This window comes from Crinia signifera, chromosome 6 (assembly GCF_055691185.1).
Source record: "Crinia signifera chromosome 6, ASM5569118v1, whole genome shotgun sequence".
Lineage (NCBI taxonomy): Eukaryota > Metazoa > Chordata > Amphibia > Anura > Myobatrachidae > Crinia > Crinia signifera.
The window spans coordinates 17,315,148-17,340,920 of NC_139222.1; the positions used below are offsets into that span (position 1 = coordinate 17,315,148).

Below are 25,773 nucleotides of genomic sequence, written 5' to 3' on the forward strand. Positions count from 1 at the left end.
CATTCTGTCACTCGATGCGGAGAAGGCCTTCGACATGGTCCACTGGGACCACTTGTACTATACTCTAAATAAATTTGGCTTCCCGGATGCGTTTGTATCCTGGCTACAGACCCTTTATAAAGATTTGTCTTCAAGAATTATCTGCAATGGCAATATTTCAGAACCTTTTAAAGTCCTCAGGGGCACGAGGCAGGGTTGTCCCATGTCACCACTTCTATTTGCTCTAGCCCTAGAACCACTTGCCGTGGCCCTCCGTACATCCCCTCACTATACAGGCATCACAGTAGGACAAAACGACATACGAGTGTCACTGTTCGCAGATGACATGCTACTCTTCTTGTCAAATCCCCAACACTCCATCCCCACAACCTTACAACTTCTAACACAATTCGGAGCCTTCTCGGGGTATAAGATAAATATAGGGAAATCAGAACTCTTGATCATATCTGGACAACCCCCAATATTTTCAAATAACCCAGAACTTGACTCAATTCGACTACAACCCACACACATCAAATACTTAGGCATTCAAATTCCAAATAAAATAGAAAACCTGTACAAACTAAACTTCTCACCGGCACTAGTAAAAATCACAAACTCTCTGGAAGGTTGGAAGGACCTCCCCTTATCTTTGCTGGGACGCACGGAGGTAGTCAAATCAGTATTATTCCCTAAACTTACCTATATCATGCAGCTCCTCCCTATTTGCATCTCCAAAGCAGACACCATCCGCATCACCAAGAAATTTAGCGCATTCATATGGCACTCAAAAAAACCGAGAATATCAATGCAAAAACTACAGCAACCAAAACATCTCGGAGGTCTGGGATTCCCAAACCTATCCCTATATTCAAAAGCGCTTTTAAACAGATATGCCTTAGACTGGCTCCTGGACCTGGATCATTATACGATCCCAGATCTAGACAAAACTATTCTAGCCCCCTTCTCCCCATCGGCCCTATTACACACCCCCAAAAAACTTATACCCGACACAATATATACGCATATCTTCTTCAGAGACACATACGAAGCATGGCACTACCTATGTAAAATAGAGAAAAAAAACCCTCTCAATTCCCCATGGCTGACAATTTGGGGCAATCCAATGTTTACCCCAGCTGTGAGGTCTGCTGCGTTCAACCGCATCAAAGCAAAGGGACTCAGTCTCACCTCACAGGTATACGACCCAGGGGGAAGGATCTACTCCTTCTCCCAACTTCGGGAGATTCACGGATTGCCTCACAATTCTCTCTACCCAATTATGCAACTCACACACTACGTAAAATCTCTACCAAATAACACTTTCACTCAATCCCCGCCGGACCCACTCCAAAAGATCATATCAAAATTCAAATCAAAACAATTCAAAACCAAGCTGATCTATGCAGAATTAATCGCCCCCCACACGGAATCTCTCTGGTCCCAAATCACACTCAAATGGAACCGAGACCTCCCCGACATGTTAGACCGGGATACTCTGTTCAAGTATCACGGAACCATAATGAGCACGTTAAAGTCCTCCACATTACAGGAAACCCACCTGAAGACACTGAACAGAGCTTATATCTCTCAGGGACAGAGAAGTCACTATGTGGAGGACGAGACAGGGAGATGCCCCAAATGTACTGCCAACTCGGCTACCCTCTTCCACAATATGTGGACCTGTGGGCACACCAAAAAATTCTGGAACAAAGTCATAAACTATATCAAGACCCATTTCGATATCACCCCCCTATTACACCCCATCCCATTACTGTTTGCTAATTTTGATGTTTGGTGTATGACTGGACCCCAAACACGCCACATACCCTTCCTTATCATCCTGGTCACAGCAGCGAAGAAGCTACTTCTCAAAAACTGGATATCCCCCAAGATACCCTCCTTGAAAAATTTACTATTGATGCTGACCAAGATGATGCACTTTGATAAATATGACTCCTCCCTCCCCTCCAGCACCATATCAGGCTTCACCAAAAGATGGGAGCACTTTGAAAATATCACAGCGACATCCCCCCCCATAACATAACAGAACACAAATCACAACGCTAATTAAGCTATTTTGAACCACTGTATAAATCTTACTAGGCAGATAGCAAATGCTGGCAATTGCTGACGCTTTACCTCAAAACCAGCGTGCACATCCAGGTTACCCCCCCCCCCACCTCTCTCTTTTCTCCCCTATCTGTCCCATCTCTTTCTCGACTTCTTTCCCCCTATTTGTGTTTACAGGAATATAAGGTATTGTTAATTGAATGATTGTGGAATTTCGGCTCTGTTCACGGAGCAGACAAATGCCCTGTGGGGATACCAGCGGTGCCCCCTCCGGGAACTATTCTCAAAGTCATTACAGATGTTACGTATTTTACGTCAATGCTATGCTATTGTATGTTGAAGTTCCACCGAATAATTATGTTTTCTTCTTCTTTGTTCTGTAAAACTTGAAAACCAAATAAAATATGTTTAAAAAAAAAAAAGAACATGCATCTTAGAGGCTTATAAGATCAGGAATCAACTACCACCTGTAGGCCTCAAAGCCCATTCAACTAGAGCTGTGTCGGCATCCATGGCAGAGAAAGAGACTGCTTCAATAGAAGAACTCTGCAAAGCAGCTTGTTGGTCGTCAGTGCATACAATACAAGCATTATAGAGTGGACGTTGCTTCATCATCTGATGCAAAATTTGGTAGGAAAAGTTCTAAGTGCTGTTATATATAAAAAAAAATGATATCTTTAATGTACTGGATTAACTTTCCTTCTTCCTTCACTCCCCCTTTCATTTCTTCCACCTTTTCGCCCCCTGTCCCCGCCTCAGGTCCCCCCCCCCCATTCCCTTTTTCCCCACAGCTTGTCCCCTCCCTCCTTCCTACCCATGATCAACCTTTAGGTCTTTATACGCAAAGAAGTCTATTTAGCTTCTTATAGAATTGTATCTTCTCAGACCTTTCTCAAATATCAACCAGCACCCATTGATATTTAACATTGTGTCTGTTTTATTGGTTGTAATGTTTATTGGATTCTTGATTTGAAAAATTCAATAAAAAAAATTCTCAAAAAAAAAAAAAAGTTGAAGTAACCTTGTTTATTAGATTCTTTCATTGCACCACCCAAAAAAAATTATACTGCTGGGGCATAACCCATTTGTGGCTGCCATGGGGAGGTAGTACAGATTCCTAGCTGTTAATATGCTTTCCTCTACTCCACCATGGCAGCATTTTTCCCTCCCTTGTCAGGGGCAAACGCAGGATTTTCAGAAGGGGGTTTCCAAGGGGGCGGAGCAAAGCACAGAGATGGACACTTAGGTGACCCAGTATATGCTAGACCAAATGTATATTAATAATAATAATTATATATATATATATACATATAAATACATACAGGGGTGTCAACAGCAGTGTAGACCCTTGGTCATAGCAATGTATTGGGGCCCCTACCGATCCTCCAGCGGTAGGGGTGGGGGAAGCTTTGATGTCCAGGGGGCGAGTGGTAGGGGGTATTATAGCAACTGCTCAGCATATAGGGCCTGGATCAGTAATTTCCACTAATTACCCCTTTACTGCACAGATGGTGGGCGATAAAGTGGGAGAAGGGGGCATTGGGCTGAATGAAGAGCTCCTGATACATAACTTCCATGGTGGTAGAGGATGTTTAATATGCAGAGGAGGGTTGTATAGTGGAGTGGGCTTATTATCCATAATTTTCTGGTGGGAGGACAGCTTTCGTGACTGCAGATATCTCCAGTTCCCGGAAATAGATTACTTAGAATTTAATGGAATTAAAAACTAGAAAATCCCAACTACCAAATCGTATTGGGGACTAGGAGATCAGAGGTCAGGAGGCAGAGCAATCCGCCAACGAGTATATAAAACTACATACCAGGTGTGTGGAGCTGGAGCAGTAACCAGCTGCTGGAAGGCTGATATCTCTGGTTCTGGGAATAGTAGAGACAAGCTACTAGTGTCCATCAAAGGTGGGAGAGTCCAGCTTTTGGAATATACCCTCAGAAAAACTCTAAGTCAGACAGAACCTGAAATATCTGACTGGGAAGAGCAATTATTATGCTTGGATGGGGACCACTGCTTTGCAGTCAGATATCTCCGGTTCCCAAGGGCGGATTTTTAAAAATTTTGTACCCTTGGAAAAGGTAGACCCTCAGCTTTCAGCCAAGGGGAGGGTTCTGGGTACTCAGAAACCTCCCCTGCGTGCCCTACTGCTTGTTGGAGATACATGTGTATTATTAAGCTAGAAAGGAAAATAAAGACACTGAGACCCAGGAGGGAGGAGCTTATATAGGGTCAGGTGTTCTTTATGTTTCCTTTCCAGAATACTTCCCTGCGGAACTTAAACCATTTGTGGCTGCTATGGTGGAGTAGAGTAAAGCATATTAACAGGTAAGAATCTGTACTTTCCTCTCTACCCCCTCCACCAGGAGGACAGATTCCCCTGGGAAATGGTCCCTAAAGTAGACGAACATGTGGTAAAGTTAGTAAAATCCTGTACGCTGCCCATTTCTACTGCATCTCTTATGAACCCAGCTGATCAGAAGTTGGAGAACTTCCTAAAGCTCATTTACACCAGTTCCGGTGCAGGGGATCGGCATGCCCTAGCATCTGCCTGGGTGGCTAAGGCTTTTGTTGAGTCGACAACTACCCTCGCGGCAGAAGGGGGTGCCTGCAGAAACCTTGCCACCTACTATTGATTTGGTGCATTAGGCTGCACTTTATCTGGGAGAGACAGCTCTGAATTTTGCCACTCTCACCTCCAGAATGTCAGCTTTGGCTGTGACTGCAAACAGATCCCTATGGCTGCGCTCTTGGATGGTGGACCAAGACTCTAAAGAACTTTAGAAGTTCTACCCTTCGAGGGTTCCCTCTTATTTGGACGAGCTGGATAAACTGTTAGCTATGGTAGCAGCTTCTAAGGCTGCTTTCCTGCCCTCTGCCTCTACCCTATAGCCCGGGTTCCCTTCCAGTCCTTTTGCTTTCAGGGCTTGGGACAGGCCTCCTCTAGTGCAGGATTTTGGAATAGTCCATTCAAAAGCTTCACCTGTCAGAAGTCATGTTACCCCTCAAAGGGGTTCCGTTTTCTATGCCGGCCTTTTTCTTGACAAAATTCCCAACAGATCCTTATGACCCAGGCTCAACAGGTTTGTTTGAGTCCCAAAAATTCAGGATGGAAACCTTGCACTCCATAGTCTTAGCCCTCAGCTTATCTGCATATCCCCATCTGGCCAGAACATCAGTGGTTTCTGCGGTTTGGCCTCCAGGACCGTCATTTTCAGTACCGGGCTCTGCGCTTTGGCCTGTTTGCTGCTCCTTGCGTGTTAACAAAAGTCATGGCCGTGATGGGCAGCAGTCTGCGCAACCAGGATTTCCGAATACTCCTTTATCTGGATGACCTGTTACTTCTGGCGCAATCTGTAGATGTTCTCCAGTACCACCTGACCATAGTGGTGCAGCTCCTGGAGCATCATGGCTGGGTCATTAATTGGCCCAAGGCTTCCCTACTTCCGGCTCAGTCTATGTTTGATCTGGGAACCAGGTTAGATACAGTTCATCAGAGGATCTACTGTACCTTCCGGAGCTACGCCATCTGGCTCTGCAGTCCCGAATCTGGCATCTCCTCTCTCCCCAGCAGATGTCTGTGCATGCCTGCATGGGGGTCCTGGGTTTGATGGTATCAACCTTCGACATGGCAGAATATGCTCAGTTCCACTCCTGCCCGCTGGAGATTCTTTCTAAGTGGTTAGGATCCTACCACGACATTAGCTTTGTCTCCAATGGTACATCTCTCTTTTCTGGTGGCTCTTGGACCAGAACCTCACTGTGGGAGAAGACCTTTCTGGATCCACCAGTGGACACTTCTCACCACGGATGCCAGCCTCCGTGGTTGGGGGGGGTATTTGTCAGAGGTCGTTCCAGGGCCTCTGGACTGCTGTGGAGGCCCAGCTGTCTATCAACATACTCAAACTGAGGGCAGTCTTTCGGGCCCTCTGCCTGGTGGAACCTTGGATGAGGGGTCGCCTGGTGCAAGTCCAATCGGACAATTCAATGACGGTGACTTATATCAGACACCAGGGCAGCCCTCGCAGTTGGGCCGCCATGGTGGAAGCATCCCGCATCTTTCAATGGGCGGAGAAGAAGATCCCTGCTCTCTCAGTAATCTTTATCACGGGAGTCCAGAATTGGGAAGTGGACTTCCTCAGCCATCAGACCCTGGATGCCAGCGAATGGGCCCTCTATCCGGAGGTGTTACAGATGCTGGTGTGACAGTGGGTCCTACCCGAGTCGGACTTGATGGTCTCTCACCACAACCACAAAATACCCCTGTATGGATCCAGGTCTCACAACCCAGGGGCTTGCCTAGTGGACGCTCTATCTGCCCTTTGACCGTTCACAACGATTTACGCATTTTAGCTGATTTCACTCCTCCTGCGAGTGATCCGCAAGCTGGAGGTGGATGTCGGCACCTTGATTCTGGTGGCTCCACATTGGCTCAGACAGATCTGGTTCTCGGATCTGCAGGCCCCGTCAGTGTCCCCTCCGATTCATCTACCCCTATTCCAGACCTGCTCTCTCAGGGTCCGTGTCTACACCCAGATTTGAGGCATCTTACTTTGATGGGGTGGCGGTTGAGACTTCCCTGTTAAGAGCTAGGGGCTTTAACTCAAGAGTGGTCTCCACCATGCTCAAGGCAAGGAAACTTTCATCAGTGGGGGCTTATGATCGAATTTGGAGGGCTTACTTTAACTGGTGTCAGACTCGCCGCTTCAATCCCAGGATTTACCTCCTGGCTCGGGTGGTCTCCACCATGCTCAAGGCAAGGAAACTTTCATCAGTGGGGGCTTATGATCGAATTTGGAGGGCTTACTTTAACTGGTGTCAGACTCGCCGCTTCAATCCCAGGATTTACCTCCTGGCTCGGGTTCTGTCATTCTTGCAGAAGGGCCTGGAGGCTGGGTTGCACCTATCTTCCTTGAAGGTTCAAATTTCGGCCTTGTCCATCTTGTTCCGTCGACGGTTGGGGATTATTGCCAGATGTGTGCACATTCCTGCAAGGTATCTTGGATATCCAGCCTCCCTTTGTTCCCTGGTTGCCCCATGGGTCCTCTCCCTAGTCCTGTCTGCTTTTCAGGGCCCACCTTTTTGAGCCCTTGTGGTCTGTGGACCTGTGTTGGCTCACCTGGAAGACTGTTTTCTTGTTAGAGATAGCTTTGGCCAGATGAGTCTGACCTGTCAGCTCTGTCCTGTAAGTCCCCATTCATGGTCTTCCATTCTGACCGAGCACTTCTTCATACCATCCCTACTCACCTACCAAAGGTGGTTCCAGCGTTCATGTCAACCAGGGCAGCCTTTAGACAGTTGGATGCTTCTCTTGAACGGCCCTGCTGGGATATTGTCTGGGCATTGCGCATCTTTGTGTGCCGCACTAGGACATTCCGCAAGTCATACTCTCTCTGTACTTTTTGCATTTCAGAAGAGAGGGTGGCTTGCCTTTAATCAGACTATTGCCCGCTGGATTTGCTCTGTCATCAGGCAGGCTTACTTGGGCGCCTCCCTCCCGGATCCGGCGGGTGTATGGGCACATTACACTAGGTCTGTGGGGGCATCTTGGGCTGTTAGGGGCTGTGCAACAGCTGAGCAAATTTGCAGGGTGGTGACTTGGTCATCCGCCGATACTTTCTTATGCTTTTGACAGGTTTGCAAGAGTGTGTTTTCTGCAGCACAGGCACGTCCCCACCCTTATGTGGCTGCTTTAGGACGTCCCGATGCAAAGCCTGTGGCCCCTGACGTGTCCCAATGAATAAAAAGATATTTATGTCTTACCTGGTAATTTCTTTTCTCAAGGGCGTCAGGGGCCACAGGGAGCTGCTGAAAAAAAGGTTCAGGAAGGGTAAAACTGCGATAGATATATATTCAAGATATATTGACTTTCTGTTAAAATTGATAGCATTGAATAGATATATAGAACATCAATAAACAATGCATGCAATAGATTAAAATGATCATAAATGACAATTAATGAGAGGGGAGAAAAATAAAAAGTTTAAAAAATTAAGAAAAATTCATATTAATGTCTGCTCAGTGCAATGATGTAAGCACACGAATAGTCAACCTTTAAGTGTCCACCAGTAGTGGGGAAGTCCAAGTGTGTTGGTACCGTGTTTCCCCGATAATTAGACCTACCCCGATAATAAGCCCTACCCCAGATTTTGGACGCTGGTCCAAAATAAGCCCTCCCCCGAAATTAAGCCCTATCAAATTTCCCATTTATTTTTTGGTACCGGTATTTTGTACCGTAGGTGTACGGTAGGCCCCGCTCAGCCCCGCTGACCCCCGCTGCCCTCCGCTCACCTCCTCTCACGCCTGCAACACCGCAGCTTCCGTTCCCAGGGATGCATTGCGGTAGGCGCGGCGTGACGTCACGCCGCGCACATCACCTCTCAGCTCAACGCTGCTCAGCACACACAGCGCCGGCAGGTCCTTTATCCATTACACAAACAGGTACAATGGATGACTGGTAATTGTGGACTGGGGCATTTTTATAAAGGCGCAGTGGGGCATTTTTTTAAAGGCACAGTGGGGCATGTTTTAATGGACCTGTCAAGGTCTATTAAAATAAGCCCTCCCCCGAAAATCAGACCTATGGTCTTTTTTGGGTGAAAAAAAAAAATAAGACAGTGTCTTATTATCGGGGAAACACGGTATGAAGAGCGGTGGTGTCAAACTCATGGCCCTCCAGCTGTTGTGGAACTACATGTCCCAGCATGCCCTGCCACAGTTTTAGCAATCCATTATATAAAACCTGTGGCAGGGCATGCTGGGACCTGTAGTTGCACAACAGCTGGAGGACCATGAGTTTGACACCACCACTGAGGAACCCAGAGTAAGAGGATTTCTATCTTAAAATCAAACTAATTGGCAGATACAGTATTTAGATACTTCTAAATCGGCATGGTTTTCTGTTTAGAAGTTTTGGAAAGACTGTTTGGTGGGCACACTGCACTCTAGATGCCTCTATACATTCTTTGTATCCCACAGGAAATACAATGGGTAGAATGGCCATACATTCATAAGGTGAACTTCCGCTCAGTTTTGGTGCAATTTCCACTTTTGCATAACAGTTATAACCAAATATAATCTGCCCTGTGCAATGGTGGAAGCATTCATCATGTCTTACCTTTGCCTGAAAAGGACCCTAGAAACCCTGACTCGTATCACTCTATATATCACTTCTTCCCACAGACAGTAAAATCGTGGTCAAAGGTTTATCTACCAGATTCAATCAGGTCATAACCCAAATCATACATCCCGACCATGGGGAAAACAATGAACATATTTTGCATAGGTCCAAATTAAATTCAATTTATTTGGTTACTTTACCCCAGTTGCAAGGGTATCAGTGAATGGCTACATTTCTCTATCTTTTCCACTTTCTCCTACCGTGTTCCCTCTTGCCATGAAACCCCTGGCCTGCCTAATACAGGCTAGTACTGAAAGTACACAAATTAATGAGAGCGCATATGAACCAGTGTTACGATCCGCTTCCAGCGGATCGGTGTTATGTACCATTCACATTTTCTGTGTGTTCTCCCTGGGTTTATCTCGGCCTGTGTGTGTGTGTACTCGCTAGTGACATCCAGTGGTCAGCCTGGGCCATTGCAGGTTACTTTCAGTACTGTGTGTTCTGGACTCAGGTGTCTTGATTAGGCTCCTAGCCTGCAGTGCACACCTTCAGGCTGTGTGTAATCAGCACCACATTGTGCTCTCTATATAAACCCTCTGGTTGTTCAGTCCCATGCCGGTTATAGCTTGTACCTCAGGGTCTCAAGTGTTCCTGGTTCCTGCTTACCCACTGCTCCTGGTTCCTGTGTCCAGTCATCCTGCATCCTGTCATTGATTCCCAGCTGTGTCCTCCATCCAGTCTCCTGTCCTCCCGGTGTCCGTGTGTCGTCCTTTATCCATCTCCCGGTCCCTGCAGCTCCTGTTGGTCTTTGTGGGATTCCTTCTCCAGATATTGATATCCCTCGGTTCCAGATAAGTTGGGAAGATTCCCCCTCTTTGTCTCCGTACTATCATTTGCTTATTGTGTCAGCGTATAGTGTATTGTTACACCTGTCAGCGGTTCTTAGTGTGTCAGCATATCGTGTATTGTTACACCTGTCAGCAGTTCTTAGTGTGTCAGCATACTGTGTATGGTTACACCTGTTAAGCATTAGCACAGCGGGTTCCTGTTTAGAGTGCTATCCACTGGCACCCCTCTCCGCAGGGCAGGGTGGTTCTCGCCTCTTTGTTTGTAGATAGGTTTCCCCTTGTTCATCACTGGCCTTGGCGTGTGTGTTGTCCTAACATAAGACCAGGTGGCATCGAGGTGGGAGCCTGACTAACGGGCTCCCACGAACGCGGCTATTATTGGTGAAGCCTAGCACCCCGCACACACACGTCAACTCCATCTGGGTACAACGGAGTCAGGTTGGCGAGGCTGCCCTGGTCCTGTCTCTATCTCCTTCCAGCCAGTGTCACGTGGTGTCTCGCCAGACAGCGTGGCACAGGAGATCCTAACAACCAGTAAAGAATTACACATTTATTAAAAACAACAATAGCATTAGACACTTAAATAATATACGGTATATTAAAATGGGCAATATTCCCTTGTGATATGTAAAGTCCTAATGAACAGACTCCTCGGACTAACTAGATCTCCAATGAAGTTCCATTGATTAGGGAATAAACATTAAGTTCCAGATAAAGTTATCTCACCACTCGCGGCAGTAGCGCATGAATGCCCTTGTAGTTCCACACCGAATCCGGAGCTTACCGGGTCAGAGGTTCAGCGGCTGGGTTGGATGGGCTCCAAAGGGGGGGGGTCTGCAACTTGCGGTCCTCGGACACTGTAATCGATGTTGAGGTTGCTGTGTCGGGAGGGGATAGTGGCCGCCTGCAGCTTGGGAGCTCTCAGAATCACAGATGTTAACTTCAGGTCAGAAAGTTCGGCTGCCGGGTTGGATAGGCTCCAAGGGGGGATCTGCAATCTGCGGTCCTCGGACACTGCGATAGATGTTGGGGTCGCTGTGTCAGGAGGATATGGTTACCGCCTGCAGCTTGAAAGCCCTCAGCACCGTAGATCTGACAGGTGCTGGGTGTCACAGCCCGCCGCTCAGGTCCTCCGTTTGTAAGGGATTAAGTAGCAATATGGTTTGATCCTGCAGGTGTGGTAAGGTGAGAAAAGGAAATCTGGATGGCCCAAAATGATGAGTGCTCAGCTCCTTGACGCGTTTCTCCATCTTCAAGACTCTTGGATTTTTAGCATGTTCTAACTTGACATGTCGTGATAGAGAATGGTTGAGAACCCCCTTGAGGACATTCCTCCTATGTTCTAAGAACCTGGTATTAAGGGTGCGGATGGTACGTCCCACATATTGGGCTCCACATATACAGGTGATCAGATAGATCACGTAGGTGGAAGCACAATTAATGTGGTTTTTAATTTCATAAATTTTGCCAGATGCAGTTGATCGAAAGTTTTTACTAATATCAATATGTGTGCAGGTAAATAAATAAATAAAATAACTGGTACAAGGTAATAAATACATCTTTTTGAGAAAGAAAATAATTATTTACCTATTGGTGTACGATTCTGTACTTGAACCGTGGACCTAGATATATGTCTTTTTAAGTTGAGTTCTCTGTTGCTGAGCCACCGGAGAGCCACATCCAAATTGATTTATTTTAGAGTGGTGATACACCACTACAATATAATTAAATAAACCATGCTCAGCGATGCCGGTCTTTAGAAATGATATGTACCGAACAGTATATAAAAAATGAATGAATTAGCTTGAAATCTTGGTATAGACTAATGATATACTCGAGTTAAAATGTGAAAGTGTGAGTAGAATTGCTATTGAAAAAATAATAGATATAAACAGATCAATTTCACATGTATACGTAATTAAATGCTAATTGAGCCACAGGTGCAATGCATGAACACCACATTTCCATTGGATAAGGTTGCTTTTTAAACCCACGGAAGACACTAGCTCACAGACCTTCTGAGGAAACCGTCCCCCCTTTGGAGCCCATCCAACCCAGCCGCTGAACCTCTGACCCGGTAAGCTCCGGATTCGGTGTGGAACTACAAGGGCATTCATGCGCTACTGCCGCGAGTGGTGAGATAACTTTATCTGGAACTTAATGTTTATTCCCTAATCAATGGAACTTCATTGGAGATCTAGTTAGTCCGAGGACTCTGTTCATTAGGACTTTACATATCACAAGGGAATATTGCCCATTTTAATATACCGTATATTATTTAAGTGTCTAATGCTATTGTTGTTTTTAATAAATGTGTAATTCTTTACTGGTTCATATGCGCTCTCATTAATTTGTGTATTTTTTGCCGTTAGTCTTTGCTGGGAGCAGCATACCAGTTGCCACCTTATCCTACAACCTTCAGATTATTAACTTGATTTTTGGTCTGCGCCTGATTTTTGTCTGTATAGTTGTTTTAGATTGGTAGTACTGAAAGTCAAGGGCTGTGAATGGGCACAAGAGACTATGCTTGGTCTACGCCCAAGGTCCTTGAGAGCATTAATACATTTGGTCATTATTCTGGACTAACTGGGACAAATCCCATATCACTATGGTTAGGGGTAAGTCACTGGCACTTGACTTGGTCCTGCCCTCGGGTAACTTTGCTTTGGAATGGTGTTATCAGTACATTGGTAACTAGCCGCCGCCATCTCGCTGCAGAGGATCCTTCCCGCTCAGACTTTTGGTGGTAGCTGCAACCTACTGGATCGTTCTGGTCTAGAGCTCGAGGGCCTTCTCCTGAATACTGGCTGCCTGCTCTTTCATCTCCTTGCCTCTCCTCCTACTTTCTGGTGAAATATCTGCAATCACCAGTTTGTGTTCATATCCTTCCTATGGTGCTGTCATTGTGCATTGCTGGGCTGAACACACGACAGATGACTTACTCCTCACAGCAGATTATCCAGGCTATTGCTGTGAGACTTCTCACTAAGGCCCTTATTCTGGTTGGTGCGGTCAGAGCCGCACACGGGGCTCCGACCGCACAAACCAAGGGCCGCCCACCGGACGGATCGCCACGGCCGTCCATACACGGACGGCTGGCGATCCGCACAAAAATGGTGGAGGCTACGCCTCCACCATGGTGGGAGCTGCCCCCTGCCTTCGATGGTCGACGACCATCGAAGGCAGGCCCGCACGCCGCGGCAGCTCCCGCAAGCTCAGACCACACGGACAATCGTCCGTGTGGGAGCTTGTAAGGGGGCTGAAAGCTGACATCCGGCGACGTCAGCTTTCCGCCCCCATGTCATGGTAATGAGGGCGTCATGCCCTCATTACCATGCATACGCCCCGCGTTTGCATGGGAACGCCCATGAAACGCGGGGCGTACACATAGGGAAATGAGGGGCTGAAGCCCCTCACGCCCCTATACGCCCCCTTTGCGGCGGACGAAATCCGTCTGCGGCGAAGGGGGCTGCACATGCGCAGAATGACCTCTGCGCATGTGCAGACAAAAAACATCGGCGGTACGGCCGCACGCGGGCCGTACCGTGCCGATCAAAATAAGGGCCTGACAATGTGATACTCTGCTGCCTGTTTTCCCAAGTGCCTTGGATGATGTTTCCGGGTCTCCTGCAATAAAGCTATCAAGGGAACTATCCAGTGTAAAGGATGATTATACTCCTGAGCCTGAAATCCTCTCAATGCACACACGGCCTGCTCCTGTTGTGATTTCCACTACGATTGTTATTATGCAGCCTGTACCCCTAAGTGCTTTGTATACTATTTACAGACCTCCTACAACAGAACCAGTTTCAGACCTATCCAGATTACAGTGGATCTACTACTGACCCAAAAATCCTTTAATGTGTAAATGGCCTGCTTCTGTTTTGGTGCCTCCAGGGATCAGTTCTACATTTTTCATGGTGTGGTTCTGTCCCTGGGAGAATGCGCAATTGCTGATCTTACGGCTCCGTTTTTTCTTGTCCTTTTCGATATATCGTCCGATGTTTTCCGATAATCGGTCGAAAATCACCCGATTTCGGTCCGACGCGTGCTCCCGTGGATCTTTCGCTAAATCTTCTGATCTTACGTGCTGCACGAAAGACCAGAAGATTTAACAAAAGATCCATAGGAACGCACACGGGATCTTAAGAAAAATCTTTGGTAAAGATGTGCGCTGGACTGAAATCTTTTGTCCAGGACGGACAAAAGATTATAAGGCTAATTTATGCGCACATCTTAAGGCCCCCATACACTAGGGCGACTTGTCCTAAGGACAAGTCAGCCCTGATTTCCCCTGAGCTTCCCCGGCAGCTCCCCGGGGGAGCTTGAGAAGATTTGGCACTTGATGTGCCATTTTTTACATGTGATAAATCTGATGCGATTTATCACATGTATAAATCCGGGGAGCTGCAGGGGAGCTGGGACCGGTCCGAGGGGGGGGAGTGGCAGCGGCAGGGAGTGGGGACCGATCCGGGGAGTGGCAGGAGCAGGCTGCGCTGCGGTCCCCACTCCCTGCCTGCAGGTGGATCTCGAGCCGCTTCCCCGGACCAGTCCCCACTCCCAGCCTGCTCCTGCCACTCCCCCAGATGGCTGCACATGATTTATCTTATGTGCAGACCGTCCGACATTCGGATCTGATCCGATGCGCACGGGACCGCGCATCGGATCAGATGACATACCCTACGCAATTTGCCCAGTTTCACCTGATTTCTCGGCCCAATCCTCCAGAATCGGGTGAAATCGGGGCCAAATTGCGTAGTGTATGGGGGCCTTTACGATCGCAGATCTTTCTAGTGTGTGGGCACCTTATGACTATTTTAGCTATGCGACCAGCTGAAGTTTGGCCAGATTGATGTGTTTGTATGTTTTGGTTGCCTTTTACATAGCCTGTGTTTTATTTTTTATTTGTTTCATCTTTACTTCCTGCCTTTTTAGATATTTAGTACTTGTACAGTAAAACTTTATATGTAGCAGGCTGGGTGGCTGATTACCAAATATTTGGTATTGTGTGGGGGGAATTTTGTATCCGGTACTTATGTATTAGCAGGGCACCCGTTACGTAGTTTGCGTAGTGGTGTATTGAGAATACCAAAACACCACTATGCTAACTACGTAATTTACGTAAATTACGGAGTTGGAGCTGTGCGAATACATAATGGTTCATACCCCATTATCCACGTGGGCGTGGAGTTAATTTTATAAAGTGTTAGTGTTCTGTTAAATCCGTATGTGCCCAATACTGTAATTCCAGCTGCTTATTCTTAAATGAAAAAAAAAAGACATAATATAGATATAATGATGTATTTATAGTATCACCTAGATGTGACACAAATAATTAAGAATGTATTAAGGCTCAGAAGGAAGGAACCCATCAGAATTAATGGAAACAATTGGAACATCTAAGTAACTTACTGCCTACATACATTATCAGTACATATAGGACCTTATTCTGGTTTAAACGCTGCGTGTGATTTAAATGCCGCTCGACATGTTCCCCGCACGGCTGCAAATGGATGTTTTGCAAAAGAAAATACATTTGCAGCCTTTGGTGGGAGGACCAAATCTTTCGACGATTACCAACCATCAAATGATTTGGTGCGTACACAGAAAACTCAGTCACCTTGAAAAAGCTGTCCCCTAAGAGACAGCGAAACGCATTGGTGTTTGATCTGGAACCTAATCCAACTTGCTATATTTCACCTGCCCACTCATCTGGACCCTGGTATTGCCTCTTCTTCCCATTGGAGCACATTGCCACTTTGAAGCACAGACGCACTTTAGAGAGGATCCCCCCCATTCACAAGTCCTCCATTGGACTGGGACACCTCCAGCCGTCAATTTAACTTATTTCCAAGCCTGGACGCAGTTTAGAGAGGATCACCCCGCTATTACAAAGTCCACTATTGAATTGGGACACCTCCAGCGATTTCACAACACAGTGGTTTATGTGGATTACAATTGGACTCCATCTTGGGAATTTGTTGGTCCAGAGCATCATTCACTTAGGTCCCAGTATCTTTGTTTTTATATTATTTTTAGGTCATTGTTTTTTCATAATTTATGTTATCCATATATGAATTATGTTTGTTATTTAATTATATATATATATATATATATATATATATATATATACACACACACATTTTTATTGTTATAATTTTCACCATCATTAAATCGAGCACTGCATCTTCCCTTTTTTTTTGCTATCTATAATAAAGGATCTGACTAGTCCCTCTTAAAGCTGCTCTTATTGATACACCAGCCTTGATAAGCGCTCTATACAGTACATGTATTTTTGAAAGTAGTTTTATTTTTACTGTCAAAGGGTGGACTGTAGAAGTCGAGTTGCATGTACACCACATTATAGTATGGCCACTATTTTGGTTCGCAGAATTATCTAAATAGAGTATAGGAACCAAGTGGAATAATTATGCGAACCCCATGCGCAGCCATTCTACTACAAAAATGTCATATCTCACACTCATAAATAATAAAATATTGTTATATGGTTAAAAATCGCTGCACATAGTATTAAGGACAATACACGATTCCCCCTGGACAGATTTAGTACCTATGTGATCAGTCTCTCGCACGCAGTCCTCTGGTGTTTGTTTGAAATATGCTGCATATACCAGCAATAAGTTATCAACTGTGGTTATAAAACATGTATTTGAAGCCATGTGCAGAAGTGAACAGATGGTTTCCAAATTGCACAGCAAAGACCCCTGGATATGATGACAAACCTGTGGACAAAAGAGCCACCGAGCCCAAAGCATGGCGAGCGCAGCGAGCCCTGTGAGGGGATGTGGAGTACATATAAAGTCATCCACGTCCCCTCGCTGCGCTCGTCACACTATATAAAATCAACTCCACACCGACATGGATAGTGGGGGTATGAAAAGGTTCGGAGGAAGCGTTCCGCCGCTGCTCACCATGCTTCTGGCTGGCGTGGATAGTGGGGGGTTTTTAGGAACATATTCACACCAGCCATACCATACATCTGACACAGTATTGAGGACAAGTGTTAACGGTAAACTGTAAATTTACTTAGTAATGATTAATCAATAAAAGGCAATAATTAATTACATATACAAACAGTAATGAAGATAATTAACAATGATAATGAAAGAAGAAAGAAGCAAGTGTTAGAGCGTACAGAATACGGCCAAAGGGATTTCCAGCACCCAAACTCTTCCTCCACATGAATTCTTGGAGGTATGACTCCAAATGTTGCCGGGAGGTTCCTCTGTGGCATTTGTTCCTCCATTTGCAGGCCCCCCAAAGCCGCTCAATGTTTTGGGTGTGGACCCCTGAGTCTTGGTCAACAAAGTGATATCAATGATTCACCCTTCATGCTCATAACCTTTCTCTCGGCTGTTCAAATTTCAAAGGATCTGAGGTCGGTTAATCATTGATAAATACTCTGAGTAAGCCACTGACATTTATATTTCCCCAAATCCATTTAAGGATCAATTTAAAGGACAATTAGCTGTCTATTACAGCCCTTGAAATCGTCAATAGGAGTGTGTGCGAATATATCAATTCTTTTTACTTTTTTGTATTTTTATGAGCTTATATTGTCTGTACAATTTTATTGTGTGTTATTTTTATATTAATAAATTTGTATTGAATTCATCCAGCTGTGGCGCTCTCTAGATATATGCGAATTATCGCTTATATCTTGTCTCTCTACATATTGTCCTTTTACAAATATACCTATTTGTACTTGGGAGCAGCCAACCATATTTACATCCATATTTATCGAATTGATTCAATAATCTTTGTGTAATTTTCCAGTTTTTTATTTTCCACCCCCCCCTCCCCTTTTTTTCCCCAAAAGGGGGTGTGGTCACTGATTGCGCCCGATTGGTTTGTTCTTTCTGAACCAGAGTTGTTATGCTCATAACCTGCCTGCTGTAGTTGGTCTGTATTGTATGACCTCCAGCAATCAGAGTATATTGCAGATCCGGGAGCGACATGTAAGTTGATCAGCCATCAGCGTACTGGCGTCTCTCTGTTCCTCTGTAGTTATAAAGCAGGCACCTGTCTCCCTGCAGATCCTGTGGAAAAACCATTGCTGAGGCAGCATCCTCCCCACATGTTTTTCTCTTGACAAAGAGGTTTTCGTCAACCTCTACCACCATGCCAGGACCGCCAATTTTCCTCTGCGGCTGGGACAGCAAATCCATGGCACATGCCTCCCTCATTAAACTGTTGTACTGCACAGTTGTTTTTATGGACAGGTGCAGTTTCCTTTCGCAGTACAGCACACTGGTCATCTCCTCTGCCCACGAGTATATGAACTGGACCAGGGTCATGAAGGCTAACCGGAACCCCGGGAACCAGTGGTCCGCTCGAAGACCGACCTTTTTCCTGCATGACTTTATGTGGCAGCGCCACGTGCTTTCCTTCATGGACATCCGCATTGGATGGCCGTTCACGCAATTCTGACTGACGGGCAGCAACTGGTGTTGCTGAAAAAACATCACAGCCTCCTCCTCAGAATTAGGCAATGTGAACATGGTGAGTTGTTCACCTACCATGACTGTCACGTTCTGAGCACTCACTGAAGCAGCCATCACTGTCAGCCAATCACCTCAGAATGATTCTGACAGTGATCGGGAACACTTACGCAAGTTCTGACTAGGCTATTTCCGTAGCTTAAGCTTATTCTGAAAGCATAGCTACGGTAAAGGTGCCCATACACGCATCGATTTTCCCGGTGCAATCCTATGCGATGAGATGCGCGCTCCCGCGGCATCTCATCGCACAGTACAAAAAGTATGTGCTGCACGTGCTTTTTGTACTGTCTTTTGATCGCATGCAATGAGACGCGATGCGATTTAGCACAAAAAGTACTGGGTAATTGGTACGTGTATGAGCACCTTAACAGACAAGCATCCACCCATATTCCATATAAACTGAGATCACGTCGCATGGCACTAAAACGGGACATGCAATGTGATTTCCTTGCGCAAGCGTACGTATGTTAATTGGGCACCTGGCTACTACATAAGAACCAATAATTGTCTCCAAATAATATAAGACTTGGCTGGAATAAAAACTTCATAAAGTTTTATAACAAGTTTTCTATTTGTTATATTGGCGAGTGTTCCACATCCCACACTGACTTTTGGAGGAAACCACGGACTATACATATATATATAAAGTGATGAGAATGTATAGTGTAATAGATTAGTGTGCTCACTGTGGTTTAACCCCTTGAGTGGTATGCCTGGAAAATTTCCGGGCATACCACAAATAGGTGCACGCCAGTGGTGTCCAGGTGTGCAACACTGGCGCAGCACCTCTAGAGCCCCCCTCCCCAATCACTACCCAAACCCCCCATCACCTGTGCTCTGGCGATCACACACCGGAGCTCTTCTAATGCTGCTCCCCCCCCCCCCGCTGCTTCCGCCTGCCCCCATGATTGCTTTTGGTAGCAGTGACGTCGGCGGCAGGCGCGGGGATGTACGGGCGGCTCGGGCACCCGAGTCCTCCCGAGCCGCAGCGAACATCCCCCAGCCTGTTGCCGACGTCACTGCTCAATGTGACACCGGCAGCGGCTGGGACACAAACGGCGTCAGGGAAGCTCCGAGCTCCAGCGTACTAACGCCGGATCAGAGCAGAGGTGATGGCAGGGTGGGCTGGTAGGCTTCCCACTGAGCATGCTTTCCTGATGAAGTCCAGCCTGGATTTGTAGGCCTAAGAGACGAAATACATAGAGAGGCCTCTACCCAACCTTCATTCGCACACCTTAATCACTTTATGTGTCTATTTTATGTATACGCACCTTATTAAAAAAAACTCATTTAAATTTAATTGGAGTTATCCTCTTTTTTTGCAATCACCACTGCACAAAATTGGAGCACAACTGTGAACTCACTGGGGGGACCAAAAATAAAAGGTCCAATCTGGATAGCAGCCGGGAAGATCCTGGTAACCAGCCCAACAAAGGGGGGATAACAGTATTTTGATGAGCACTTTATTCTTCATTATATGGTACACAGAACCTTAATTAAACCACAGTGAACACACTAATCTATTACACTATAGAGCGCCATTCTCATCACTTTTTACATTTTACCCACATTGAGACGGATCAGCAACGTCCCATTAGGAGAATTTTTGGCGGCCGCCTGTCATTCAGGACTGTGTTCTAGAGGGAGGAACGATCCTTCAAGAAAAGGAATAATTTCTAATCCAGACCTACCTTGGGGTTGCAGCGAAGGACAGTACCCACCTCCTGCATATATATATATATAGATAGATAGTAAATAACTCTGGTGCCCTCCACGAACCACTCCGTTCTAGATTGACATGAAAAAACTAGCGGCACTCTCCAGACTTTGAACAACGTGTTCTTTATTCCAACATGTTGCGGGATGGAAACCTTCATGTACTCAAGGGTCAACAAAGGCAATGAAATAACAAGGGTCTTTATTACAACATTTGACACACCTCCACCAATCAATTGTGTCTGCTAAACTCCACCTCCTGCTTGACACACCTGAAACTGCTCTCCAATAACCTAGAGAGGCAGTCCAGGAGGCAGATACACCTGTGTGTCCAATTACTCTCCATACCATCAGTGTTGCTAACAATCCTTGTTGTACACACTGGCCCCTGCTTCAGAGTTGCACAGATCCCATGATGCTCAGCAGCTGTGAATGTGTCGGTATACACAACTCCGAGCTACTATATACTGTTAGGAGCCGGACAGATCTCCTCTTGCTGCTGAGTGGGTGTAGAGTACTGTGGGAGTGTAGGATGAATTGGGGCTATTCAGGGTTGTGCGCATGCAGAGCTGCTGACATATCTCTTGCACAAGGATAACGCTGGTGCAAACGCATGGCGATAGCGATGACCACTTTCATCACCAAGAAAATTCTGCATAATGGTGAATAATGACATTTATTCCAAAACATAAAGTGTCTGCAATTGTGACTGCTTTATATTGAACTCTGAATCAGGCCCTCTGTATTTATGCCTCTTTATCATTATGCAGACACGAATATTTAAATAGTGGAAACAATTATTCACACCTGTCAGCTCATTAACATTTATTTTCTCTTAAAAGCAGCTCATAAACAGTCACACTCAGAACACGCAAATGACTATGGTTTCACACCTTTGTGAGTGCTCTGATGTCTAACAAGGCTGTGTTCTGATAAAAAACATTTCCCAAACTCAGAACATGGAAAGGCTTTTCACCTGTGTGACTTCTCACATGTATAGCAAGGTATGATTTCCAGGTAAAACATTTCCCTCACTCAGAACATGGAAACAGCTTCTCACCTTTGTGAGTTCTCTCATGTGTGACAAGCACTGATTTCTGTCTAAAAGATTTCCCACACTCAGAACATGAAAATGGTTTCTCACCTGTGTGAGTTCTCTTATGTCGGACAAGCACTGATTTCTGGCTAAAAGATTTCCCACACTCAGAACATGGAAACGGCTTCTCACCTGTGTGAGTTCTCTCATGTTGGACAAGCTGTGATTTCCGGGCAAAATTTTTCTCACACTCAGAACAGGGAAATGGTTTCTCTCCTGTGTGAGTTCTCTCATGTCGGACAAGCTGTGATTTTGTAGGAAAGGCTTTACCACACTCAGAACATGGAAATGGCTTCTCACCTGTGTGAGTTCTCTCATGTAGGACAAGCTGTGATTTTGAGGTAAAATATTGTCCACATTCTGTACATGGAAATGGCTTCTCACCTGTGTGACTTCTCACATGTAGGACAAGATCTGATTTTCCAGTAAAGGCTTTACCACACTCAGAACATGGAAATGGCTTCTCCCCCGTGTGAGTTCTCTCATGTAGGAGAAGCTGTGATTTTGTAGTAAAGGCTTTACCACACTCAGAACATGGAAATGGCTTCTCCCCCGTGTGAGTTCTCACATGATTAATGAGAAATGATTTCTGGGTAAAGGATTTCCCACACTCAAAACATGGAAATGGCTTCTCCCCTGTGTGAGTTCTCTCATGGAGGACAAGATGTGATTTGTGGGTAAAAGATTTCCCACACTCAAAACATGGAAATGGCCTCTCACCTGTGTGAGTTCTCTCATGGAGGACAAGATGTGATTTGTGGGTAAAAGATTTCCCACACTCAGAACATGGAAATGGCTTCTCACCTGTGTGATTTCTTTCATGTAGGAGAAGCTGTGATTTTGAAGGAAAGGCTTTATCACACTCAGAACATGGAAACGGCCTCTCACCTGTGTGAATTCTCTCATGTATAACAAGAGCTGATTTCTGAGTAAAACATTTCCCACACTTAGAACATGGAAATGGTTTCTCACCTGTGTGAATTCTCTCATGTTTAACAAGATCTGATTTCCGAGTAAAACATTTCCCACACTCAGAACATGGAAATGGCTTCTCACCTGTGTGAGTTCTCTGATGTGTAATAAAAACTGACTGGTTTATAAAACATGTATCACACTCAGAACAGGTAAATATGTCAGCACCTGTATGAGCTGCTCTATGTGTAGCAGTATCTGAGTTACCAGGAGAACAGTCCTCAGGATTAGAGGTATCAGGTGATTTATCTGCACTGTGAGGCACTGGCTGTATATTTAGGGTAATGGAGGCGTCTTCTGGAGAATCCTGTGTGATGTTATCTTCTGTTTTATAAACTGGAGACAGAATAAGACGTCCCTCCGAGGTATTCCTGCTTCTGTGTCCATCTGCTGGAAATACAGTAACATACAGATATAGAAATATCGCTCTTCCCCTTTCCCCTCACCCATTTCATACTATTACTGAGTACAAGTTATTCCGTTCTAAATATTTTCTACCAGTTCTAAATATCGTGTAGCAAAATAATAGGATTTTAAATTACTTACCGGTAAATAATTTTTTCTCTATAGTCCATTTTGGTGACACAGCTAACCATGGGATGTAGTCAGTTCCAGAGGACCCAAGACACCTATGCTATGACATTAAGAGGCAGGCTCCTCCCCTGCTGTATCCCAGAATACCTCAGTTTCATTTAGGTGCCCACAGAAGTGGGTGCATATGCTATGGGGCTGCGTGAAGCAGCCAGATTACAGTTAGTTAGGATTTTTTATTTGATTAATTTCTTTTAGCTAGTTTCAGCCTCAGTGTGGGATTTAATTAGAACGCTCATTACACTGGTATTTAGTGCTGCAGGGGCTGACAGAGGCACTTTCCTGTCCTGTAAGCTGGTGAGAAAGCATTGCTTTCCTCCAGCTCAGTGCTGAGACCTCTCTGCTTTTTGCATGGCAAGGTCTCCTGGGCCCTGGGGGACACTTCACCGGCTCCCTGCTAGAGGGAGGTCTCAGGTGACAGACTCCCCGTTATGGTGCCGCCATTTTACAGGGCTTGCTGGCTCACTCCACTGGAGGACATGTCAGTTACAGGAGCCCTGCGCAGCGGGGCGCTCCAAAGTGACCCCTTTCCAACGGGAGTCACTAGGAGTTAGAACATGGGTCTTCAAACTGTGGCCCTCCAGATGTTGTGAAACTACATGTTCCAACATGCATTGCCACATTCTTTCCTATAAGAGCATGCAAAAACTGTCAGGGCATGCTGGGACATGTAGTTCCACAACATCTGGAGGGCCACAGTTTGAAGACCCATGAGTTAGAAGAATCAGCTAAGGTAACTTGGCTTACTGCAGGTGATGCAGCACACTGCTCAAAGTGTACATAAAATGAGTTCCTTTGTGGAACAATTTCTGAGTGTTCCTGACTCACAGGCTACAAAGCGCCCCTTGTTACCCCTCCTTTAGACCTGATTCCGATGAGGAAGAGGGTGAATTTTCTGAGGAGAAATCTGTGGGGGCAAAAGGAGGAGAGTGATTCCTCTACCCCTGGAGTGGAGGATTTAATTATTGCTGTTCGCCAGGCTCTGGATTTGGCTGATGTAAATCCAGCTCAGTCAGAAGGTGTTTTCAGAAGGCAGCGCAAGTCTGGGGTGACTTTTCCTGCAGATTGCAGTTTGTCTGATTTGAACAGTGAGGCTCGGAAAACTCCTGATAAAAAGGGTTGTTATGCCTAGAAAATTCAATGCTGGAGGACCAGGTTAAGTTGTGTGAAAAGGTTCCTATAGTGGACGCTCCTGTTGCTCGTTTGTCCAAAGCTAAAGCCCTCCCTATACAAGGGGGGGGGCAGCTTTTTTTTTTGTAATTTTTTTTTTTATTAAGCGTCAGTGATAATACAGCATAACGCTCATTTTCCAAAATAAAAATTGTAAAAGTATTACAAACAATACTATGAAATAAAATATAACAGAGGGATGCATTGTTGAAAGGGTAACAAATCCCCCCCTCCCCCCCCCAGGTTGAACACATCCCTGATGGCCAAGACCCCCCTAGACTTCCATGTCAGATATGTGGCATTAAGTGATCCTGTGAAAAAATTTGGGGTCACCCCAGAAAGTAAAGTAGCGCGTCACACCGTGCCTACGCCCCAATTTTTTGTTTATGGCCACGCTAAGTATGTGTGAGTAAATAAGATATCCTGCATAGCCAAAGGAGGCAAGGAGGATTCAGGGGGTTGTAGCAATGCAGCAGTGGAGAATGTTGGGAATAATTCAGATTATAAAGCTTTGTGGGTATAAGGATCAGATCCTTGCATCCAGTCTAAAATGTAGCGTCAAAAAACTGATTGGGTAAAGGCGTCTAAATGCAGTATTCCCAGGCCCCCCTCTGCCCTTCTAGAATAGAACTTGAATCTAGAAATACAGAGTTTTTTGTCCAACCATAGAAATTTAAGGATCATTTGCATACAATATGATATCTTTGGAAACACAATAGATTGCAATACCGCCGCCCTCCCCAGCAACGCGAGAGGAAGGGATCTCCATGCTTCAAGCTGTCTCACAACACTAGCAATTATATGATCATAGTTACATATATACAATTGAGAGACATTTGCTGGGAATATTAATCCCAAGTACTTAATGGAATGGGCGTTCATTTTAAATTGTGAAAGAAGGGGGACAACGAGTTTGGGTGAGGGCGCCGGAGGTACTATAAGAGTTAAACCCTGTATCTATGAAACTGGTACCAAAAAACACCTCCAACGCGTTTCTCCGACTATAAAATCTCAGCGGCTTCCTCATGGATAGGGCTTACGCGTTTCTCCGCCTATAAAATCTCAGCTTCTTCCTCAGGGATAGGAAGCGGATAGACGGATTTTTATAGATGGATAAATGCGTTGGGTCGGTGTTTTTCGGTACCAGTTTCATAGATACACAGGAGATTACCCTTCCGGTGGGCGGACCCTGAAATGAGCAGTCTGGAGTGTTAACCAGAGTAAAGCTGTGAACCAGGAATCTGGAGCCCAGGAATATCTTCAAATAACAAGTGGCCACCTGTACGTATTCTACAGAAAGTGTCTAAGGCTGCTGGGATTACACCTTTTTCATACAAAAAGTGTTAACTATAAGCCTGATATTTATCTGTTGGCATCAAACTGAAGCCACGATAGCCCAAGTGGAAGATTTATCTGATATTTATTTTTACTATATGTAATTGTCTTTTCATCAGGTTTGTATTATTTTATTCTTAATATGCCTCTATATCATGCATGATTTAATTATTAAATTATCTTTACTGTTCTAGCGTGGGTCCCTTAAGTGACTCCGGAACCAGCACCAATCTCAAATTATTCCTTCTTGACCGATTTTCAAGGTCATCGACCTTGTTTGTCAGTGCGTAGACAGATTTCTGAAGGTCATCATTATGGGCCTTGAGATCCTGCACCTCATG

The 25,773-nt window shown here is 45.4% G+C and overlaps 1 protein-coding gene and 1 pseudogene across 4 annotated transcripts in view; both read right to left on the bottom strand.

The window, feature by feature from the left end:
- Positions 1-25,773, bottom strand: part of LOC146010005 (uncharacterized) — a 730,148-nt gene that overhangs the window by 506,815 nt on the left and 197,560 nt on the right. The gene's annotated exons all lie outside the window — the stretch shown is intronic.
- The window catches only part of LOC146010074 (uncharacterized), a 45,896-nt pseudogene continuing 40,498 nt past the window's right edge, over positions 20,376-25,773 (bottom strand). The window contains exon 6 of the transcript XR_014444720.1: positions 20,376-22,723. The product of XR_014444720.1 is annotated as an uncharacterized LOC146010074 (transcript). The remainder of the gene's footprint in view (positions 22,724-25,773) is intronic.